General features: G+C 41.4%; 1 pseudogene; it reads right to left on the reverse strand.

Moving 5' to 3' along the window:
- Positions 1 to 1,090: 1,090 nt before the first annotated feature.
- On the reverse strand, positions 1,091 to 3,908 carry LOC117594143 (annotated as a pseudogene).
- Between the last annotated feature and the right edge of the window lie 3,149 nt (positions 3,909 to 7,057).

Here is a 7,057-nt window from a genome sequence, read left to right on the forward strand (position 1 = left end):
GGGCCACAGTAGAATTAGCTTCTGCGTAAAAGCTGTGATGTGAGGTTTGATTGAATTGGGCTCATACAACAAAACTACAAAACAGGATATAACCAACTGTGATGCGTATCCATTTCAATAAATACATTTTCCCTGTCTCTCTCTGTCCATCCATTGCTCCATTAGGTATCCGACACGCAGATTAAGAGGTCCATATCCAGCAACGGGCTGTATCGGAGTAGAGAGCGGAATGCGGTCGAGAATCGGTCAAACGACTCCGGGGCATTCTCCATTGGTCAATATGGCTAAGAGAGCCAATCAGATGGCATGTTCTAAGGGGAAATGGCAATTTTGGAGGTTCGGCTGCAAATCTTTTAGTATGGCAAACTCTGAGTCGGCTGGAGATGTCATGTGTAAATGTGTCTCTTTATTGTGCGAACACAGGCAATGTTATTGAGGCAATATGGATTTTGATGTAGTCAATTGTCTTTCATTGGCTAGTTGCTGGCCCATTTGGAGTCATGTGATATGATCTTAAAAACCCATCTGAAATCCCAACCTGGTTCACTACTTTGAAATGGTTGCGTGTTAAATGGCATTACATCTAAGTTGATTCATATCCACCTCTATAAGTGAATTCTCCCCTAAATGTCGATATTGAGGAGGTTTTAGCTTTTTCCCCACTAATGTGTGAGATTAGCAGTCGGGGAGGGGAAGCTGATCCTAGACCTGTAGCTAACATTACTAATATTTCACATTTTACCTGCCATACTTTCATAGGGATGTTTTACGTGTAATGAAAAATGTAGCATGTAACCAACCACGAACTGTAATATTTCATATATAGTATTACTATGTAATATTTCATAGTATCTAAATCTACCTAACCACAACAAAAAATAAATAATGTCACAAACATTTCTCATGCCCTTGTTTGATTCTGCCAAAAAGCTCAAGTTTGCAAATAAACAAACAAAAACTACAGTTTTCAATTGCTTAACACTTTATTTATATGTTTTTTTAGTTGGCTTGAGCAGACACCCATCCGTGTTCGGTTTCAGTGTCAGAAAGCTGGATGGGGGTCACATGGGACCCTTTCCAGTGCACCGCCTATAGGACTTCGGTCAAAATGAGTGCACTATGTGTGGATTAGGGTACCATTTCAAACAGCTCCGTCCAAGGAAGAATGAGAACGCTTGAAGGCACACATGTATCCCTTCTTTTTGGAACAGGTGTCATCGTTCCACTTCCCGACATCTTAGAGAAGTAAAGTAGAGGAAGGCAAGAGGGAGATGTGTCAATGTGCGTTCTAAGTACCATCGCTCCTCTATGTCAGTCCTCTCAACTTCCCCCCTCGTTCCTACATATCTCACATGGTCAGAGTGTTTTCACACTCGGCCCCTCCGTTTTAAAGCACTTTTTAAGAACTGTTGCATTTGGCTTCATTTTTTTCTACGGTATGAATTCTTTCCAAAGATGTAAGTCCTTATTGAAAGGTGAAGGCCGTTTGTGAGAAACGAGACACAATAATGGAATGAAAAAACATCCACACATCATAGCTGCATGTAAAACCCCTCTCTCTTTTTACACCCCCCCCCCCCCCCCCCCCATTCAGCCCTCTCTGAATCTCTTACGGCTCCAGTTCATTTCCACACAGTCCTCGCGGTTCGTCCACCGTGAGATGGGCTCTCCTGGGGGTTCCACTCTTCGAAATCCCATTTGGACCCGTCCGTCCACATATACTGACCAGACTGTAAGGAGGAGAGGGAAGGGGCAGAGGGGAAGAGAGGAGAAAACAGGCGGTAAGAAAATAGCTTGTAAGTCGAACTCTCGCCTTCTCTTCATCAATCTCTCCATCCCACCTGGAAGAGTTTCAAATCCGCCCAGCCAGAAGCGAAGGTTCTGGGGGTTATGCTTCTTCACCAGGCAGAGACATCGAGTTGACCATGCAGTTGTGCACTGACACCAGGTGGCCACTGGGGGCAGCAGACCTGCACTTCATCTGAAGGAAGTTGAAGTGAAGAGTGACAGGGAGAGTCAGGGAGAGTGAGTGAGACCAAGCTAAGACATTGGATCAACTGGGCTTGAACACATTTTACAGTTTTACGGGTAGATGAATAACATGCTATATGTGATAGTCTTATAATGTATTTATATCCTCATTTCTATCCAGTTGGCAGAGCATGCTGTTTGCCTGGGCTGTAGTTTCGATTCCATGTTGGGCGCATTGTGAAAAGAGTGAAAATGTCTGCACTTGTTTGCGTAACTGTGTAATGTAATGTGCAATGTTAGCCACCTCAGCCATACTGAAGTTGAGAGGAGTCTTGAAGTACTTGACACAGGTGGATCCCACTCTGTACCAGTCACTGTATTTGCTCATGTCACAGGCTCGGGGCATTTCACAAGCAACCTCCTGGACATCTAGTGGGACGGCAGCGCCACCTAAGGTATGATGAGGTAATGACACCAATGTAATTGGATTCGATACCTTTTTCTGGTTAGGTAGTTTATCTGTAAGAAGGCCAATTTTATATATATTTTTTACAATTATTGGCAAACTGAATGATGTGATTCTATTGATTTGGATATAAAATTGCTAAGAAAATGTTTGGCTTCAAAAAAATGAAATTAATCGGAAGGTTTGTTAAATATCCTGCAAATGTCATTGATTTTACTGTCACCCCATCATCCTCAAAACCAAAACTGTAAATGTCAATGCATTTTATTGTCACCCCATCACCATCAAAACCAATAATGTTAATGTCAAGGCTTCTTGCATACCTGTTTTTCTGTTTAAGACCAACGCCATGTTTGTCCCGAGCAATGACATAATCACAGTCAAGGTGACGAACTTCATATTGGCTTTCCCCGATTCTGCTTCAGCTCTGCTAACGAACAGCCTCGGTCAGTTACATTTAATTTACTATTAAAATTACTATTAAATTAATTAAAATCCTGTTTTTGGTTTATATTTAAGCAGTTCAAGTCCAGTGAATAACCTGAAATGGTACAAAGATAACCGGGAAACTGACAGGTTAAAAAAATGGTTTTGGTTACCAAAAGACTTTCTCAATTCCAAAACACCTTTTGATGAATTAACAACTTACAGCTGTTGTGCAGCAAAGGAAGTCAATTAAGCCCTTGAAAGTTGAAATTCCTGCAGGTGTCTCTGTTTGTTGATTAGATACAACCCTCTGTCTGTATGAAAGCAGTGTTGGAATTGAGACAATCATAACCCTGTAACGTGTAGGTCTTTCCTTCATATTAATTGCAAAGAAAGTCAGTGTCAGTGAGTACAGTTTCCTACAACATCAAAAGGCACTTGGAAACTGGAGAAAACTCTGACAGGAAGAGCTCCGGCAGACCCAAGGCCAAAACCGAATCGGAAGACACATTTCTGAGAGTCAACAGCTTGTTGGACAGGCGGCTCACAGGACAACAGCTTCAAGCACAGCTTAACATGATTGGACTAAACTGCATGGATTGCGATAGAAACTGGATCAATTGAGGGGTTCTAAAACTTTTCATGAGTAGTATACGTAGTCACAAAATATATGTTTTGTTTAAATTGTGACCAAACAGAAAATTGAAAACACAAGTCAACAGCGCAGTAGTTTATATGCCGTTACAAAAAGGACAGAAGAAAATCTTACCAGCGGCCCAGGTTGATTCTCTGCCTCCCTGTCTTTTTTTTCGTTTGGTACTTTCTTTTATATCAAATCCATTGTCACCTCCTCCCACATCTAGCCTTTTGGGGTCCCTAAGCATGTTGTTATGCAGTGTTAAAGTAATTTTTTGCAATGTTACACATTTTGCTATGGGGTGGAGTGAACACTGACTGACCAAGTTTTTCTAAAGTCATCTTTTGACATTAGGTGAAAGTTAACACAGTTTTACACAGTTTGTGTGCCACAGTGTGATGACAAATGAAGCAGTTATAAAAACTAAGTTGCTGTGATTCTATATACTTTGGCATGAGGTATATCAAGTGAAGGTTCAGCAAATAAAAATATTGAAGAATTCTAACATTTATGGTATAAAAAATTGAAATGTAAGCTAACAATCAACTTGACTGAATTACCTATTTAATTAGATTCGATCATGGTTTACAATTCCTCACAATATAACCTTGTTTCCAGGAAAGTTTGGATGCTGCATAAAATGCAAATAAAACAGAATGCAATGATGTGCAAATCATTTATCCCTGTATTTAACTGAAACAGTACAAAGACAACATATAAAATGTTGGAACTGAGAAATGTTATTGTTTTTGGAAAAATACACACCCGTATTGAATTTGATGCCATCGACAGGGGTATGTTTACCAGTGTGTTGTATCACCTCTTCTTTTAACAATGCTTTGTAAGGGTTTGGGAACTGAGGAGACCAATTCCTGTAGTTTTGAAAGTGGAATGTTTTCCCATTATTGCTTGATATAGGATTGCAGCTGCTCAACAGTTCAGGGTCTCCTTTGTCATGTATTTCATGTCATAATGCGCCAAATGTTTTCAATTGGTGACAGGTCTGAATTGTAATACATGCAGAATGTGGTTTGGCATTGTCTTGCTGAAATAAGCAAGGTGTTCCCTGAAAAAGACGTTTTCTGGTTGGAAGCATTTGTTGCTCCAAAACCTGTATATATTGTTCAGGATTAATGTGGCTGAGGCTGAGGTGGCTTGGGCATCTGCTCCGGATGCTTCCTGAACGCCTTCCTGGGAAGGTGTTTCCGGGCCCGTCCCACCGGGAGGAGACCCCGGGGAAGACCTAGGACACGCTGGAGGGACTATGTCTCCCGGCTGGCCTGGGAACGCCTCGGTGTCCCCCCGGAAGAGCTGGAGGAAGTGTCTAGGGAGAGGGAAGTCTGGGCATCTCTGCTTAGACTGCTGCCCCCGCGTCCCGGCCCCGGATAAGCGGAAGAAGATGGATGGATGGATTAATGTGCCTTCATGGATGTGCAAGTTACCCATCCCATGTTCTCTAATGCACCCCCATACCATCAGCACTCTGTGCTGATAACAAGCCTGATGGTCCTTCTCCTTTATAGTCCGGAGGACACAGCGCCAATGATTCCCAAAAATTATTTCTAATTTTGATTCAGAAAACCACAGGACAGTTTTCCACTTCACCTCAGTCTATCTTAATATGTACTCGTCTGCAAGAAAACTGAGCGCATCAAGTCTGTCGAGAGGAAATCACAGCCGCAAGTTGTGTTTGCGACAGCTGTTTTCACAACACATTTTGAAATGTGGGCCTTATTTTCACAATTTTCTCTGTTTGTGGTTGAACCCCGAAATCTTGTGAATTGGTTTTCACAATATGCAGAGAATTCTTTTTCAAGGCTTTATGAAAAATGTATCTAAGTATGTAAGAAAGCACTCTAAAATGTTTTATTTAATATTCACTGTGATATCGAACCAGAGTGAAACCATGCATAAAAAGCAGTCCAAACAAATATAACATTTTAATATATTGCATCTTCCAGAATGGGATCTTTATGTAAAACGACTAATATGACACCTGAATGAGATACACCACAGCTCATTCCGGTGTGTCACAGCAAAGTAGTGAACACTTTTCCAAAACCTTGGAACAATTTGCAGATTTCCTTGTTCTCTGTGACAATTGTTACATGAAAATCACTGGCAACAACATCTTATTAAAACCATTTTGCTTGCATGTTACACATTAAAGTGTGGAAAAGACCAAGGGAGGAGAATAATTTTGAGAGCCGCTGTAACCTTAAGTAGAGCAGTGTAGAAGAAACAAAGGTCCATTTGATAAGTAGACACGGTTAAATAATCAATACATACTAGGATGCATAAAAGAAGTGAATTGACTTCTTGACCTAAGGTGTTAACCACTGATCAGGCAAAGAATTAGGAAATGGTCAATTAGGGTAACTTCTCCTTAAAAGTCATTTGTGTAATAGGATATGTTTTGACTTCCTGTGCCGTTATGCATAAACATCAGGGATGAGACACTTTTAAAATCGCTATCCTACCTGCACCTTAGAGATCTTTAGCAAAGATCTACCCATGCACACACGCTCAGAGGAACACACCCTTTAGCTCGCACGCACACTTGTCACACAACCACACATACACTCACTAACACGTACAAACACAATTTGTCAATGCTGCTGTCCCATTTGTAGTACACAGTGACACTGGTGGTTATACGACATGTAGCATTTCTCAGAATACTGTCAAGACTTACTCAGATTAGTCTTTGTATTTTTTTCTGTTTAGTGATATACTGCATAGAGATTCGGCTGGAAACTAGAGCCTTTCATGGTATGAGAACTATAATATCTGTCTGAGAGAAAACGGAAACAGGGTGTCATTTTACCGAGGATCCTAACACAACTGACTGGAATCAGTCAGGAAATGGACTATCTATCAATCTAGTCTATTTCTCCCTACATGACTTAGTGTGAACTCTGGCAATCCTTCAGTTGCTTTTCTGTGGTGTTTCTCCCTCCCCTCCCCTTTCCTCAGTAAGGGTTTCCCATACTGTAGATTAGGTTAGCGGATCTAGGAAATAACAATAAGAATCTAAGTGTGTTTGCTCTGTGGATTGAAGACATTGGGTGATGGTGGGATCTTTCCACCTTTCCTCCTATAGGCCAGTCAGCATTTATTACACTTTAATGAAATTTAATTGATTTCATTAGATTTTTTTATTTTGTTTATGTGTGTGTGTGTGTGATTGCTCGTGTATTAACAGCACGCAGCATCTCAAACCCCAGAGGTTAAATAGAACACTGGTTCCACTGACACCGATATCTAGACAACTGCCTCTTTGTGGAGTGTGTGTGTGTGTGTGATGTGTGTGTTGCCAGATATCTCAAATAATACTACAATGGTAGTTCATTTGTGTTTTTCCACCACCAGACCTTTTATCATCTTAAATGGACACAAAAAGGAGTTAGATAAGACAGCGAGGAGAGAGTTGATTGGGTATGGGGATGGAAAGATGAGTAGGAGGAGGGAGGGAGGGAGGGAGGGAGGGAGGGAGGGAAGAGGAGGGAGGAGGGAGGGAGGGTGGGTGGGGAGGGAGAGAGAGAGAGGGAGGGATG

This window comes from Esox lucius, chromosome 25 (genome assembly GCF_011004845.1).
Source record: "Esox lucius isolate fEsoLuc1 chromosome 25, fEsoLuc1.pri, whole genome shotgun sequence".
Lineage (NCBI taxonomy): Eukaryota > Metazoa > Chordata > Actinopteri > Esociformes > Esocidae > Esox > Esox lucius.